Below are 18,768 nucleotides of genomic sequence, written 5' to 3'. Positions count from 1 at the left end.
TCCATCTTTCACATTGTCGAAATAGTCGTCTTACTCCTTACCTTCTTCATATTTCACGATGATGAAAATTCACCGGATCGTCTTGATCATTTTCCAAAATTGCCTCTTATAATTCCATTTCCATCACCTCGTTCATCTTCAAGAAAAGTTGTCTTATTCAGCTTCCAAAATTCTATTTTCCACCCGATCAGGATAAAGGTATAAACCTAAGCCTCATTCAAGGAGGTATTCCATTTTCTGCCCGATCAGGTTAAGGGTACAAACCTGAATCTCATTTTAATGAGATAATTTCATTCCCCCAATCAGGTCAAGGGTTAAAACCTGAGCTTCGTTTCATACGAGGTATTTCTGTCCCATCCAGGTCAAGGGCATAAACCTGAATTTCACTCTCACAGAGTGAGTCTTTACTCTTCATTTCTCCATTTCATATCTACCATATTCCTCAGGCTAATTTCTTCATACCCAGTCAGATACTTCTAACTGGGGCATTTTTAGATAGCCCAAATTTGGTGTGTTTTCTTTGCCACTAAGCTCGGCCATAAGCCGGCTTAGTAGCAAAGAGGGGCATCTGTAAACACCCCAAATTTTCACTCACCTTCTTGACATCGCCCTCAATCGGCACATTTCAGTTCTCCGGAAGCAATAAAGGGAAAAATGGTCATTTTCTGAGATTGAACCTTGCAGAAAGTCCTAAATTTCATTCTTAAGCCTCAAAACTTCTATATTTAGGTTCAAAGACATCTTCAAATTGCAAAAATTTCAAAATCCTCTTTCTGGACAAAAAGCTAAAATCTCCAAGTCCGAGCTCAGAGTGACATTTCATAGAACATGTCTTTGCATAGCATTGCATCATTTCACTGCACAGCATGTCATTTTGATATCCAGAACTCTTGATTTTCAAAATTGTCAATCCAGATTTGATTTTTAAACTTTTTCAAATTGATTTTTAAAACCCTGGGTATTCAAAATTACCAAATTTTCCCATTTTACCCCCAGGACTTTGAATTACAAAAATTTTCTCAAGAAAACAATCTGGATATTTGGATATTGATTTTAAAGATTTTATCTCAAAGCTTTTTGCAAAAGATTTTAAATCTCTTTACAAAATTTCTTTACATTTATCCATATTTTTTGCCCTGAAAACCCAATTTTTCCAAATTCTTGAAAATAAATAATGTTTTATCTCGTATTTTCAAATAAATGGAGCGGGACCCGCCTTTGAACTAGCGTCATACTCAGACTCCCAGGTAAGCTTCTTATTCTCAAGCGGGACCCACCCGGAGATCGCACCCATTTGCAAATTTTCTTTTTAATTTCTCAATATTATTCATTTTAGTTAGTGGGTCCATACACATGTGGCACCCCAATTGAATATAAAAGAGTTGCCAACACAAAATAAAGCTTTATTTTCAAAAGAATTATAAAGATGGCTGAGGTGGCATCTCCCATTTAATTTTTTTTTTATTTATTTTTTTAAAAAAAATAATAATAAAAAAACACTTCATGAACCGAAATTTTGAAAGTCATAAAGATTAGCCCCTTTTTGAAAACGGCCAATTTGCAAAACCAGTTAAATGTTCCGTTTCAAAATTTTCAAAAGAAAGAAAAATAGTAACGGAACCGCAGAGAGGAAATGCGATTTTTTTTTGTTTTGGAAAGGTTTTGAAATCTTTAAAAAAGAGGTTTTGATGGAAAGAAAGGGGGAGGCGAATCTGCATTTTTCTTCTGAACCCGCTCTCTCCATTCCCTCTTCTTCTCACCCCTGTTCCTCTCAGCTGACAAGGGGGCCGATTATTTGTTTTCATCCTTTTGTTTTTCGCAGGTACCCTCTTCTCTACCGTGGAGCCTTTCACCCTTTGGGGGACTTCATCTCCTCCATCCAACGTGAAGAGGATCCAGCAGGACCACTTGACGCAGGAAATCCACCAGGTGCTACCCTTTTCTTCAACCCACCAGCTGAGAGTTCAAAAAGTTGCCGGACATCCACCTTCAGCAGATCCAGCAGCTTGCTGAAGATCATCTTCCACCTCCAGTCGGCTGCTGCCCATCGCCGAGCCATCTCAGCCTTTCTGCTGCCCATCGCCCAGCCATCTCAGCGTGCCCACAGCCCAGCCGCACATCCTTCAGCCGCGGGAGAACTAGCTGCCCCCCTTCTCTCAGTCCAGCCGTAAAGGATCCAGCAGGCTCCATCTTCCTTCAGTCCGGCCAGCAGGAGGTCCAGCGTGAAACACCATTTTCATCTCCACTTCAGCTCAGTCACCATCTGCATCTCCTTCAATCCTCCAGTTGCAGAGAATCTCCATCCAGCAGTTTTTTTCTTTTTTTTTTGTTGTTTTTTTTTTTTTTAGCCCATCAGTAGAAAACCGACATTTATTTGCCCTCTACAGATCGTTTGGTACAGAGGACTTACAAGGTAACGTATGGCTTTATGTATTTTCATTTCATTCTTTATGTTTTCCTGTTTTGTTATTTTGAAAAATCTTCATTTCATCATAATCTCCTGAATTCCATGATTGTTTCAATGTTATATTTTCCTGTCTTTTATTACTTGAATTTCATATTTGTTTGGTTTCTTGCATTTCCAGCTTTGTTTTTATTTCTTGTTGTGCTTTTGTTTCAAGTCATTCCTTTACAAAATTTTTCTGTCATTCGTTCATTAAATTCCTATTTCTTCATTCAGTTTTCCTGTTTTGCTTTCTTTCCTGTTTTCTTCATTCAATAAATTTCCTGTTTTACATGTCATTTTCCTGTTTGTTTTCTTTTTCAAGTCATTTTCTGTTTTTGCAAATACAGAATTTCCTGCTGTCTTCAAGTAAAGTTCTTAGTTACTTCATTTTTCAGTTCTTTTAGCCCATTTCTTATCTTTGATGGTTTGTCATTCAATAAAATTTCATGCCATTTCAGTGGATGTTGTATCTTGATCTCTAGTATATCCAATAAGGTTTTATTCTCCCTGTTTTACATTCATTTTTCTTATACAGTAACTTCATGCCTTCATTACAAGCACTTGTGTTGATTCCATTGCCTACCTAACATCTTGTATACATTATTTGAATGATTGCCCATCTTATTATCTCAGATTTTGTATTTAGTTATCCTAAGTCATCAATGACTGTAATTCAGCTGGTTACAGGAAAATGAATAGTCTTTATTCATGACTTTCAGCCACATACTTTCAGCCAAAATTTTTTGTAGATTATCATATATTAGCTTTTGCATAGTCATCTACATCATGTATAGCTTATTCATGTAGATATTTTCTATGTAGACATCCACCATCATTCCTATTCATGGGTGTGTCATCCATGTGTGTCCATTCCCCTTTCTGCAGGAGTACCCATTCTTGATAATTGGCTATGTTCATGAATGGATATATCCACATCCGTTCATGATCTATATGCCGTCTTTTGCAAGCGTCATTACTGATATATAGAGAAGCTCTATACCCATTTTTATCGAAAATTATCTTGTAGTTTGGGAAATACGGTTGTGTAAAATCCCCTACAGAAACTGTATGTACCTGTATTTTCTGATTTTACCCATTATATGGAATTTTCCTTTATATGTATATTTTCTTGTTATAGGTATATATATATCGATATCCATTGTATGTCTACCTATATATATACGTATATATGTATATATATATGTATATATATAGATATGTATATATATATTCATATATATATATATCCCTTCATGAGTATTTGCTATTACATGTATTTTTCTTTTCTCTTACTCTTGTAAATACATCATCATTTGATTTATGAGATTGATGTTCAAATTCTTATTTTATGAAGATATGTTGGAACATCATCATTTGATTTATGAGCTTGATGTTCAAATTCCTGTTTATGAAGTTATGTTGGAACACCATCATTTGATTTATGAGATTTTGTCCAGCTTGCTGTTAAAATCCCTGTTTTATGAAGCTATGGCTGGAACATCACCCTTGGTTTTATGAGATTTTGCTTAGCTTAGTGCTAAATTCTTGTTTGCTATATTGTTATAATATCACCCCATTTGCAGCACCAATTATACATATTATTTCATCATTTTCCACGACATTTTCACCTTTTCACCAAGCTTTTCATATCCTTTTCATGATATCCTTGAAATAGTCCATGATGCTTCCACAACCCATTTCCTGCACATATTCATTTTCTGCTGCAAATGTGCAGTCTTGATATTTGGCCATATTCATGAACGGATATCTCTATATCCAATCGTAATCTCCCAACCATCTTTGGCGTGCTTCATTATGGATATATAGGGAAGCTCCATACCCATTTTAACTGGAAATTGCATTATAATTTGAGAAGTATGGTTGTGTGAAATCACCTACAGAAACTGTATATACCTGTAATTTCTGGTTTTACCTATTATACGTAATTTCCATTAGTATGTACATATTTTCTCATTATATGTATATATATATATCTATATATATATGTATATCTATATATATTTACCTATATGTATACGTATATATGTATATATATATGTATATATATATATATACATAGATATATACTTATATATATATATATATATATATATATATATATATATATCTTCATGTGCTCTTATTTCCATGTATGAACATCCATATATTTTCTCATATAGTTACACCTCCATTGTTACATGACATTTAGCACCTATTTTAACATTTTGATATATGTATATGTCTCTTCGTTGTATATATTATATATATATGTTCATTTCCTTGGTTATTTTGTACTAACTCTCATTTTGCAGGAAAATCTAGAAGATGCAGATTCCTTGGCTCCATTTCAATTTTCTTTTACTTTATGTTATGCAATGTAACAATCCAATGTAAACCTTGGAATAAGATTTACTTTTACTGCTTAGATTAGGCCGCATCTCATATAGTTTGATTTCAGTAATATCCTGATTCTATGATGCATATATCTCAATTTTTCAAATTCACCGTGGTTGAACACGAATGGCACGTGCACTAACTCTTAGAGAGTTGATGAACTCGGTGGAGTCCATATTTACGGCCCTAGTCAGAATATGGACGAGACCCAGATCCATCATCTCTCTACCAGTCACATTGAGCCTACACTCTTAGGCTATCTTGAAAATGCACCTCATATTTCCAATGTTTTTCAAAATATTGTGAATTAACTCAAATAAATTCTGAACATATTCATGGCCACAGTCAGAATATGTGAAGGATTTACTTTGACTTAATCTACATTTTTCCAACAAATTTTTCAGAAAATCTTTTCAAACTGCATTCATTCATTCAAATCATCTGCATCATTCAGTTTTCTCATGATTTTCTCAAAAGATTTTCACTTCATGGAATCGATTTTCTCAAGAAACTATGATGATATTCGAAGTTGGATTTTCCAAATCAAAGTTTTCCCGTGATTTTCCCGGAAAATGTTATTTTTTGAGATTCTTTTCAAAAGAAAATTTTCATCTTTCTCCAGAATCAAAGCTGATTTTCAAATATTTCAAAGATAAGATTCCCAGGATTTCAATTTTCTAAGTTCTGAATTTCCTTCTCCAATGATTTTTCCTATAGATTTTCCCTCATTTTCCTAAGAAAATTCTCAAAGTCTGAGTTTTCCCGATAAGTATTTTCCGTTTCAAAAAGTTCATCTTTTCTCAAGAATTCCTTCCATTTTTCCGAAATTATCATTTCTTCATAGTTTTCCAAGTTTTTATAACTTTCTCAAAATTTTCCCGAGATTATCATTTCTTCGTAGTTTTCCAAGTTTTATAACTTTCTCAAAATTTTCTTGAGATTCTTATTTCTTCATAGTTTTTCAAGTCTTTATAAATTTTCTCAAAATTTTCCTGAGATTCTCATTTTTCCAAGTCTTTATAAATTTTCTCAAAATTTTCCTGAGATTCTCATTTTTCCAAGTCTTTCTAAGCTTTCTCAAAATTTTCCTGAGATTCTCATTTTCTAAGTCTTTATAAACTTTCTCAAGATTTTCCCGAGATTCTCATCTAAACTTTCTCAAGATTTTCTTGAAATTCTCATCTCTTCAAGATTTTCTAAGTCTTTATAAACTTTCCTGATATTTTCAAACCTTCTTCGCCTGAGTTTCCTGAGAGATTGATTTCCATCTTTTTCCTGAGAAATACTTTTCAACTTCAAATATTTTCTAAGCATACATCATATTTTCCAATTTACATCTTCCAAAATTCTCATAGCACATGCCTGAATTCTCTGTGCATTTAGGATAGAACACGATTTCGGTAATTTCACTAAGTCAAGCACAATTTTGGTCCTTGGTTCGATTACCCCTGTTAAAGGCGGCAGGAACGGTCGAACCTCGTACCGACAGGTCGAGCCCCATCCCATGGATTTTCCTGTAATTTTCAAAACGGAGGCGAGTATTTCAAAACAATTTCCAAAATCCGGTCAAGTTTGAATCGCGAAAGCGTTTCCCTCTCTCTTCCGCAAGGAAGGGAAGACGGTAAAAATTTTGCGACGATAACAAGTATATCGGCTTATCTTGATTAAAATTAGATGATCTGAACCCTATATTTACGATTAAGGTCCTACAAGCCATTTCAAATATTGCATTTATAGTCAGTTTTTAGGGATTGTTGTTCTGTGCATCATTGTAAACACCCCAAATTTTCATTCACCTCCCTAACATCTCCACCGATTAGCACATTTCAGTTCTTCGGAAGCAATGAAGGGCAAAATAGTCATTTTCTGAGATTGAACCTTGCAGAAAGTCTAAAATTTCATTCTTGAGCCTCAAAATTTCTATATTTAGGTTCAGAGACATCTTCAAACTACAAATCTTCAAAATTCTATTCTGGACAAAAAAACTAGAATTTTCAAGTCCTGGCTCAGAGTAGCATTTCATGAAACATGTCCTTGCATAGCATTGCATGAACATTTCATATCATTTCACTGCACAACATGTCATTTCGACGTCCAGGAACTCCTGATTTTCAAATATCTCAATCTAGGTTCGAGTTTTAACTCTTTTCAAAATTGATTTCAAAACTCTGGGCTTTCAAAATTGCCAATTTTTTCCATTTTACCCCCAGGACTTTGAATTACAAAAGTTTTTCTCAGGAAAACAATCTGGATATTTGGATATTGATTTTAAAGATTTTATCTCAAAACTTTTTGCAAAAAGATTTTAAATCTCTTTACAAAATTTCTGTATTTTCTTTATCCATATTTTTGCCCTGAAAAACCAATTCTTTTTCCAAATTCTTGAAAACAAACAAAGTTTTATCTCGTATTATAAAAATTCCAAAAAAAGAAGTTATTTCTTCTGCTTTTTATTCAAATTAATAGAGTGGGACCCGCCTTTGAACTAGCATCATACTCAGATTCCCAGGTAAGTTTCTTATTTTCAAGTGGGACCCACCCGGAGATCGCACCAATTTGCAAATTCTTCTTCTTAATGTTATTTATTTATTTATTTATTTAGTTAGTGGGCCCACACACATGTGGTACCCCAATTGAAAATAAAAGATTTGCTAAAAGAAAATAAAACTTTATTTTTCAAAAGGATTTTAAAAGTGGGTTGAGGTGGCATTTCCATAAAAGTCTCTCATATTTCACTATTCATTTTCTTGCTTGAATAAGTTTTTTTTTTTTTAAAGGAAGCTGCCTTAAATGGCACAGCCAAACTTCCCTAAAGAAAAAAACAAATAAATTTCATTTTACTTAGAACTTAGGTAAATGAAATGAAATATTTGAAAAAAAAAACACAAGATGCTTCCTTTTGAAAACGACAGCATTGAAGTTTCAATTTGAAAAAAAATTCAAAAACCATAACGGAACCTCATGAAAGGGGTTGCAGTTTTTCTTCAAGGGACTGAAAGTTTTTTTAAAAGGGGAAAAAAGCTGGCCGATGAGGAGGGGCTTTTGTTCTTATCGCAGGGGATTCACCAAAGAGAGGAACGATTTTCCTATAGCCAAAGAGGGAAAAGTTGGCCGATTGAGAGGGTTTTGTGCTTATTGCAGGGGATTCATCAAAGGGGGAGGACCAGGCCGATTGAGGCTAAAGAGAAGAGGAGACTGCTCTGCCGTGGAACCTTTCATCTTTGGGGTTAGCATCTCCTTCACCAGGACATTTGACGCAGAGATCCAACACTTCCTCATCTTCTTTTAATCTAGCAGTTGCAAAATCGCCCTTTTCTGCAGCCTACAAGACGTTAGATCCAGCAGCTGGCTTCACCATTCATCTTCAGCCCAGCCGCAAGGGATCCAACAGCTGCTTCCTATCCACCTTCAGCCCAGCCACAACAGAGGTCCAGCAGGCTGCCGTCCTCTTTCTCTCAGCCCACCAGCAGAAGATCCTGCACTTCCCCATCCCCTTTCAGTTCACCAGCAAAGAAAAAAAAAATCGACCCTCATTTCCCTACTGCAGAGCTCCAACCACATTGTAAGTCCTCATCTTCTTCTTCTTCTTCTTCTTCGTCTTCATCTTCTACATTCATCGTCGTCTTCTTTTCTCTCACTTGTTTCTGTGTAAAAAAAAAAAACAAAAAAAAATATAGATCGAACTCTGTATTTGTTATTTTCTGATTTTTTTTTCATCGTTTGATCTTTTGTTCTTTCGTTGATTCTTTAGTTAGATTTCTGGATTCAGTTGTTACAGCATAGGATTCTCATTTTCATGATCTTCATTCATTCGTTGTTCTGCGTTTTGTTTTCATTCATCGCATTAAACTTTGAATTTCCTGTTTCACGTTGCATTTCAATTTCGTCTTTTGCAATTCAAGTGTTTCCTGTTTCAATGCATAGTCTGATGTTGTTTTAAGTTTTATATTTTGTCTCAATTTACGAATGATTTCCTGTTTTTTTTTAGTTTACAAATCATTTTCTTGCTTTTCAATTTCCTGTTGTCAAATAATTCTTTGTTTGCTTTCATTATTTGTTTTGTTCTGTTTTTCATCACACATGATTTCCTGTTGTTCATTCATCTGATTCTCTTTATTTTCCTTGGTGTTTTAGTCATTTTCAAATTCCTGTTTTGATTCATTGTCTGATTTCCTGTAATTCTAATTTCCTTTGTTTTAAATTCATTAAAATTCTTGTTTCTTCATTTAATACTTTATTATATTTTGTATTCAATTTTCCTGTATTGTTCTTGTTTCTTCATTCTTTGTTTGCTATGCTGAATTCCTATTTTCTCACCTTCCGATTTTATGTTTCATCATTCTTTGAATTTCTCAAACTCCTATTATTCATATAGCTTAGTGGTTATATTCATTTTCCAGTTTTTTATGCAATTCATTTCCTATTTGTCTTTTCATTTCTTTTTTTTAGTTTTCAAATCATTCATTATTCTGTGTCTTTCAATAGCTCATTTCCTGTTTTGTTAATGAAGTATTAGTCGTTAACTGTCTTCACTGGTAGTAATTGAATCATTAGTTAGTTGCTTAGTTAAATAATTAGTGAGTTGTTAGTTTATTAATTTGTTAGGGATTAGTATTATCATTTGTCATTAGTTAATATAGTTTTAATTGTCATTAGATTCTTTTGATGATATTTTTTAGTGTTTGTAGCATTTAGCTAGTGTAATATAAGTTTTATTTCTATCTCGTGTACTGCTCGTGTTCTTTTGATTTATGCAGGATCGCACAAAAGTGGACATTATCTTATTGAATGATGAACTTGATATTAAAAGGAAAATCTAGAAGATGTTGATTCTTTTACACTGTATTTTTTTTATTTCATTTATTTTGACTTATGTCAGAGATGTAACAATCAAACTTGGAATAATATTTACTTTTACTGCTTAGATTAGGATGCATCTCATGTAGTTTGATTCCTTCAATATCCTGATTCTATGAATCATATATCTCATTTTGCAAAATCACCATGGATGTACATGAATGCGCACCAACTCTTAGAGAGTTGATGAAATCGGTGGAGTCGATATTTATGGCCCTAGTCAGAATATGGACGAGACCCAGATCCATCATCTTTCTACTAGTCACACCGAGCCTACACTCTTAGGCTATCTTAAAAATGCACATCATGTTTCCAATTTTTCAAAATATTGTGAATTAACTCAAATAAACCTTGAACATATTCATGGCCACAATCAGAATATGTGAAGGATTTATTTTGACTTAATACACATTTTTCCAACAAATTTCTCAGAAAAATCTCCTCAAAGTGCATTCATTCAAATCATCTGCATCATGGCATCATCTGCTTTTCTCATGATTTTCTCAAAAAAATTTCATTCTTTAAAAAAAAAATCGATTCCTCAAGAAACTATGAAGATTCTCGAAGATTGGATTTCCCAAGTCAAAGTTTTCTCGTGATTTTCCCTGAAAATGTTATTTTCTTAAGATTCATTTTCAAAAGGAATTTCTCATCTTTCTCAGGAATCAAAATTGATTTTCAGATATTTCCAAGACAATCTTCTCAAGATTTCAATTTCCTAAGTTTGGAATTTCCATCTCCAAATAATTTTCCAATGAATTTCAATCATTTTCCTAAGAAAATTTTCAAAGTCAGAGTTTTCCTTATAAATATTTTCTTTTTCAAATATTCATCTTTTCTCAAGAACCTTCTCAATTTTCCCAGGATTTTCATCCATTCATTATTTCCCAAAACTTCATAAACTTTCTGGTGATTTCCCAATTCTTTCATCTGAGTTTCCTGAGAAATTGATTTCCATCTTTTTCTGAGAAATGCTTTTCAACTCCAAATATTTTCTAAGCATACATCATGTTTTTCCAACTTACATTTTACAAAATCTCCTAGCACATGCCTAAATTCTCTGTGCATTTAGGATAGAACACAATTTTGATAATTTCACTAAGTCAAGCACAATTTTGGTCCTTGGTTCGATTACCCCTGTTAAAGGCGACAGGAACGGTCGAACCTCGTACCGACAAGTCGAGCCCCATCCCATGGATTTTCCCGCGATTTTCAAAATGGAGGTAAGTATTTCAAAACAATTTCCAAAATCTGGTCAAGTTTGACCTGCAAAAGCATTTTCCTCTCTCTTCCGCAAGGAAGGGAAGACGGGAAATTTTTTGCGACGATAACAATCATTGCTTGTATAGTTTGACTTCTATTGTGAATATTATCTTGTAAAACCCTATTTTACTTCATCTTTTCAAAATCTTGGATATTTATCTCAAAAATTCCTCTATTTTTAAAAAATTCAGGATTGTATATTTCTCATTCTTTATTCTTTCATAAATTTTTAAATCCTGGACATTCTTTTTAAAGTCTTCCTCTATCTTTCAAAAGTCCAGGTGTATTTTTCTTTTTTTCTGATTTATTCAATTCTTTTGATCTTGCCTGCAATTTTTCAAAATATTCAGGTCTTGTCATCCATCTTCAAATATGTCTTCAAAATTCTATTTTCTCATCCAAGGTCTCTTTTATCAAGAGATCTCTTCTCAAATTCTTTTAAATATCTCCTTCATCGTCTCTCTTTTTCCCAAAAACTTCTCAAGTTTAAACCCTTCCTTTATTCTACAGAAAGCATCAACATTTCATCATCGTTCAAACGAGAGCAGGAAGGAGGGCAACTCAACAGCACGATGACAGTGAAGTGGAGGAAGTGAACTCTCCCAGATTATCCCAAAGACATGATTCAGAGGAAGATGATGTTGACCCAACGATGTACAAGATATTCCAAAAAATGATGGCAAAAATGATGTCCAAACAAGCTGGGGCAGGTTCAAAGAAAACATCCTCTAAAAACAAAATCAAGAGAAAGCCAGTGAAAAAGCATGTCAGGATCAGCAAGAAGAAAATCCAACAGGACAACACCTCCGAGAGTACAAAATCAGTAGGAGAAGATTTCGAGGAAGAGCAGTTTGTGTTCGTCCCAAGACATCTGCGACAACCCAAGAAGGTGACAGAAGAGCCCGAATCAGTGAACAAGCTTAGAGATGGGGTCCCGACAGAAGATTCAATCCAAGCACTAACTAAGATGGTCAAGGATCTGCAAATCCGAGATAAGGGAAATAAAGTATATACCAGGCAAGACTTCTATCTCGGTTTAGATGGGGACAACAACTTGGAAGACCTCCCCAGAAAATTCATTAAATTTGATGGATCCGGCAACCCAAAAGCCCATCTTGCAATGTTCTTCGCAGAGTGCGCCATATTCAATAAAGAGAATCGTGTGCTTTTCTTGTGCTTCCCACGCAGTCTCGAAGGCGTAGCAACTAAATGGTACGCAAAGCACGTCAACCCCATTGAGCTACGAGATTTTGACAAAGTTGTTAATATGTTTGTGGAGTGATTCATGTTCAATACTGAGGCACTACCCACCCTCAATCATTTGTATAATCTAAAACAGGATGACAAGGAAAAGGCCATAGATTTCATTCGCAGATGGAGAGACACATGCAACAAAATGAGAACCCCCATCTTAGAGGAGAACGCACTCCAAGTTATCCTAAATAATTTTTCTCAACCTCTCAGGAGCCTTATTTCCACCAATCCATAAAAGTCATTCATCGAACTTATTGAACGAGCTGAATGACTCGAGATGGGAATGGATAACAGAGTCTCAGACGGCATCACCCTGGCAAGGAGCAGTCAAGATTCGAAAAAAAAACCCATTTCACTCTTTCTGCTAGTTCCTCATCCAACAACAGGGGTAACAAGAATGATCATGGCAGCAATTCAGATGGATTCAGAGGTCAAAATGAGAAGTTTTTCAACAATAAAGGGCCTTCCCAATCCAATCATCACCAGTGGGAGAAAGATCAAGAAAAACCAAAGCGCAAGGACTGGAGCCCCGACCGCGAGTTCACCCCTTTGGAACAGACACTCGAGGAGGTTATGTAATATATGCTCACGAAAAATATGATCCGTCTGCCAAAAGTTGTCGATCCTCCAGTAGTCTTGGGCAAATTTAAAGAACAATTCTGCAAGTTTCACCGAGCAGTGGGGTATGACACAACACACTACTTTGTTCTAAAAAACATCATCCAAGACTGCATCGATAAAAACCTTCTGATAGAGAACAAAGATGAAGAGCAGCCCACTGTCCTTACCAGGCCTTTCCCAGATCACTCAAAAAACTGATGATGCTAGAGTCTTTCTGCTTTCTTCTATTTCTTTTACCAACCACCTTGTAAGGGCGAGTCAGCCCGAGTCTTTTGTGACCTTTGGGTAAAGGTGCCTGTAAATATTTTAATCTTTGCTATCAGTTTTGCTTATAAATGAAATGTCAATCTCCTTCATATCTTTGATGTTCAATTCTTATTTTTTTCACCATATTGAGGTGTCTTTTATTGTTAAAATTACATTTACACTTCAAAAACTTCTTTGCCATCAAATTCCTATTCTTTTCAGGATGAGGGACGATCCCGACATCATCCACGAGAGAAATGAAATTACCAATGTGTAACGCTTCGTGGTTTTAAAACATTTAAAAATGCATAATTTTTTTTTTAAATAGCGGAAATGGTTTTGACTTCCGGTTTTTAAACCTCAGGCACATCACATTTCACAATCCATAACAAGAGCAACAATAATTTATATCAACACTATATACATAGTCATTTCACAAGGTTCAAAAATTAAAACATTTAGGATTAAATTTAAAATAAATCCTAAATTGATCTCAGGATCTTGGGAATCTAGGTTCTTCGATGCCGCACTTGTCCAACATCCACTGTAATATCACCTACTCCATATCTGAATCTCAAATCCCCATAAAACGGGGTTAGACTTATGATAGCCAAGTAAGTTATTAATCAAAATCATACAATTCAAATATTAAACATGATTTCAATAATTTATAAATCAAAATGCATACATTCAAGAACAATTATGCAATTAAAAATAAATTAAAACATGATTATGTGTTATATCAACAAGGCATATTTTTATATCAAATTCTGTGAAAGAAAAGGTCATTGTTTCGATATTAACGTCCTCCTGGTACAGTGGAGGGCACTCCGATCTCAAACTAAGTATTTCGGGAGTGTATTATTCTATTGTGGATTACCCAGATACCTGAGTGAAACGGGCTCCCAAGCAAGCGGTGAATGACCGAGAAGATTCTCGGCAATGGTGAGCAAACAAGGAGAGTTGGATGCATCCACTGGCATGCGACAACCTTGAGACCTGTTGTCTCGGCCTCCTCAACCTGAGTGACAGGAGGCCCAGGGAATCTATTGCTCCCAAGAATCATCATCTTCACAATGTCACTCCTGGTTGTACCACTACCCCTTCTAGGGTAGGCTAAACCTAGATGGGTTTGAAGGATTCTTTCATGGGACTTTACATCTTTTCAAAACTAGGCTCAATAGCCAAATCATTCATTTCAAATAAACACGGGTCATATGTACCCAACCCATCCAGAATTTTTGTTCTATAAAAACAAGCACTCGCCTATGCAGGCGAAAATTAAGTTTGTGTAGACATGACTCATGCAGCAATAAAATCTTCCAAAAATCAACATGCTATACCAAATTCTTTTATCAAAATCGAAAATCATCAAAGTTTTGACCATAGTACCCATCAAAATTTTATTCAAATCATAAGATTGAAAATCTTGTCATTTAAAACAAATATTTATTCATGTGGATATTGAAATATGCATTTGATCATGAATCAGATTTCAATAATCATGCATGCATCAAAAATATGTCAAATATAAAAATTATAAGATTTTGATAGAATAACTTACCTTGATTTCTGATAGGACTAAGGGGAATAGGTTAAAGCGCTCGTGCTTTGATTTAATCTAATAAAATTCATTATATGAGTTAATATTTTTATATCGAATTTTAGGCAGTATTTTCCCTATAAATATCTTTTTAAGGGGACTATTAAAAATCTAAAAATTTATTTATAATTGATTATAAAACTTTTATAAATTTTTTTACAGAATTTCCTCTATAATAACTCAAATGTTCGAAAAAGGGTTTGAACTTGAATTCGAGTTGTAAAAATTCAAACATGACTTTGCATCATAAATATTTTTATAAAGGTTTTTCAAAATAATTGATTCAAATATTTAAAAATGATTTTGAAAATTTTAACAGAATTTCCTTTATAAAAATCAAATTTTTCTGAAATAGTTATAAAATTTTTGATATAAATTCTACTAAATAAACTCGAAATTTCTACAATATCTGAAAAACTTTTGCCAAAATTCTAATTAAAATAATTAATTTTTTTCAGAAATCATTTAAAAATTTGGTCAGAATTACTGCTATACTAATTCTACTTTTTTCAAAAATTCTTTAAATTATTTTGGCAGAACTCCTGCTATAAAAATTTAATTTTTTAGAAGTCTTTTAGAAAATTTTGCCAGAACTACTGTTAAAGTAGTTCTGAATACTTAAAAACATTTAGAAGAATTTGAACAGAGCTTCCCCTACGTAGAGGCAGGCTTGGATAAAATTTTGGCAAAATTGTCAAAATTTAAATCCAAAAGAAATATAGTTGGGGTTCAGAAAGAGAATAGGGAAGCTTAGAAAGTATGAATTCGAATTTAGAAGAGGGTTTCTGAATACTAACCTTGTTTAGTTGATTTGAGCAGCGCTTCCACTATCCAAATTTGAATTTTCTGCTAAATTTAGCAGAACTTCTATAGGCAGCGCTCCTGGGGCTGGATTTAGCTCGTCAGAACTTCAACGAAGGAGTAGATCTTGTCTAGAGAGAGAGAGGGAAGAGGCTAGAAGGGGATCTTTAGAAAAAAATTGAGATTCTACAGAGGTTTAGGCTTAAAAGCTAGAGAGAGAAACTCAAAGTTAGAGAGAGATAAAGTAGGAGAGAGAGAGCTTAGAGAGAGAAGGGACTTCAAAAGTTGGGTAGAGAGAGAGAGAGGGGGTGAGGGGGTATTTATAGGAGAGAGAGTGGGTGCCGCCCCCCTTGTGGGACCCACTTTGGTGACACTTGTCACCTTTTTTTAATTAAAATGTTAGTTTATTTTGACACTTGTCATTTTTATATTATTTTATTAATTTTTTTGACATGTGTCATAGAGAGAAGAGGGATCAGTGTCATCTCCTCACTATGAGGTGACACTTGTCAGCTCATGATTTTGGAAAAACCATGGCTGCCTTTGGTTTTGGGCCAGTGGTTTTCCAAAACCATGGTCTCTTGAATATTTTAATATAAAATATTATATTTTATTTGATTGCTATTCTTTTTATACCTTTTATACCCTAATTCAAATCCCATCTTTCAGAAATGCCATAAGGGATTCAAAAGTTACTTTATTGCCCTTCTAAAGTTCAGAAAATTACTGGGTCTACCACTGAAGATAACAAATTACCATTTTTGTCCCTGACAATTTTATTAATTCCCTGAAAATGTCCCTAAAAGAAAAATTATCATTTTTACCTTATATAGTTGGGTATTTTACCAAAAAATGCCACTAGATTGGCAAATTACTAAGCTGCCCTTGATGATTTGATTAATGACAGAAATGTCCCTAAATTCTGATTTTTGGACAAGCCTCAACATAATTTTGTTAGGATTTTAAATATAGATCCAAAACTTCAATTAGAATAATACTAACCATAAAAATTCAGTGTTTTAACACTATAATTTGTATCTAGAATGAATTAGATTTGAGACTTGAATTATCTTCAGAATTTACAAATCGTTAAAAATTTTGGGTATTACATTCTACCCCCCTAAAAGAAAAAAAATCGTCCTCGAAATTTATGGTACAATCTAAACAAACAATTCTAGATACTTCTCTTTGATGTTGTTTTCAGGTTCCCAAGTATATTCTCCAATTCCGTGATGCTGCCATCTGACTTTAACCAGAGGAATAGTCTTTGTTCTCAAAATTTGATTCTTTCTATCCATAATTTCTACTGGCTTTTTCTCGACAGTCATATCTTCTCGAATTGCTATATCTTGATGCTGGATAATATGAGATGGATCATAAACGTATTTTCGCAGCATTGAAACATAAAATACATTATGAATCTGTGCATACTGAGGAGGCAATTCGATTCTATAAGCAGTTTCACCGATTCGCTCAAGAATCTTAAAGGGTCCTACAAATCTAGGACTTAACTTTCCCTTCTTTCCAAATCTGAACACACTTTTGGTTGGAGATACTTTGACAAAGACCATATCATCAACTTTAAAAGTGAGTTTCTTTCGTCTTTGATCAGCATATCCTTTTTGTCGGCTCTGGGCAGCGCGTAGTCTGTCTCAGATCATATTTACTTGCTGAGTGTAATGTTGTAGTGTCATTGGTGACTCTAACTTTCGTTCACCAATTTCATTCCAATAGAATGGCGATCGACAAGGTCTTCCATATAAAGCTTTGTATGACACCATTTCAATACTGGTATGATAACTATTATTATAAGCGAATTCAGCTAGCATAATGTGAATATCCCAATCTTCTTTCCATTCTAGCATACAAGCGCGTAACATATCTTCCAGAGTTTGAATAGTACGCTCTGATTGTCCATCAGTTTGGGGATGAAATGCAGAACTGAACTTTAATTTTCTTCCCAAAGCCTGTTGAAGTTGGTTCCAGAATCGAGAAGTAAACCTGGGATCATGATCAGAGATAATCGAAATTGGTATTCCATGTAGTCTTACAATTTCTCGAATATATAAATATGCTAGAATTTTTAATGATTGACTTATACGAATAGGTAGAAAGTGAGCCGATTTAGTTAATCGGTCAATAATAACCCAAATTGCATCATGCTGTTTTCGAGTCTTCGGTAAACCCACTATGAAATCCATAGTAATTTCTTCCCATTTCCATTGTGGAATTTCAATTTGTTGCATCATTCCACCTGGTTTCTGATGTTCTGCTTTTACTTGTTATCAAATCAAACACTTTGAAACATAATTTGCCACATCCTTCTTCATACCAGTCCACCAGTACTTTCTTTGCAAATCTTTGAACATCTTTGTACTTCCTGGGTGGATAGTATATTTGCTTTTATGGGCTTCTTCAAGGATTTCATTTCTCAGTTAAGGGTTATTTGGTACCCATATTCGATCATTCATCAAAATACTCTCATCTTCTTTAAGTCGAAAAGAAACATCATCTTCATGTTAGGCTGGCTAAAAATTATTCATGTTGAGAATCTTTACTTTGTTCGGTAATAATTCGGATGAGGATTTCTGGTTGAATAATTAAGTTTGATAATAAAATCCTTCCTGGTTCAGTTGCAAAGGGTTTCCAATTAATGAAATCTTCAATAAGTTTCCATTCTTTGTCTATGAGACTAGCCAAGGTGTCTCTAGTTTTGTGACTAAGAGCATCAGCTACAATATTCGCCTTTCCAGGATGATAAGAAAGTGTGAACTCATAGTCTTTAATAAATTTTAGCCAATGTTGCTGTCTCATATTCAATTCTTTCTGCGAGAACAAATATTTGAGGCTCTTGTGATCACTGAATACTTCAAATTGTTCTCCATATAAGTAATGTCTCCAGATCTTTAGTGCAAAAACAACTGCCGCAAGTTCTAAGTCATGGGTTGGATAATTCTTCTCATGATTTTTCAATTGTCTTGATGCATAAGCAATAACTTTTTTGTGTTGCATCAATACACAACCTAAACTGGTACCAGAAGCATCTGCATAAACCTCAAATTCGCCATGTTTCGAGGGTAAAGTAAGTACTGGAGATGTAGTAAGCTTTTCTTTCAGAATTTGGAAACTTTCTTCACATTTAGCGTCCTAATCAAATTTAACACCCTTCTTCATAAGTCTGGTCATCGGTGATACTATACGGGAGAAATCTTGAATGAATTTTCAGTAGTATCCTGTAAGTCCAAGAAAACTTCGAATATCTGTAATATTCTTAGGTTGTTTC

This window comes from Nuphar pumila, chromosome 4, assembly GCF_984573655.1.
Source record: "Nuphar pumila chromosome 4, dmNupPumi1.hap1.1, whole genome shotgun sequence".
Classification (NCBI taxonomy): Eukaryota; Viridiplantae; Streptophyta; class Magnoliopsida; order Nymphaeales; family Nymphaeaceae; genus Nuphar; species Nuphar pumila.
The sequence above is the reverse complement of the archived record's forward strand: the minus strand, read 5'-3'. Positions refer to the sequence as shown.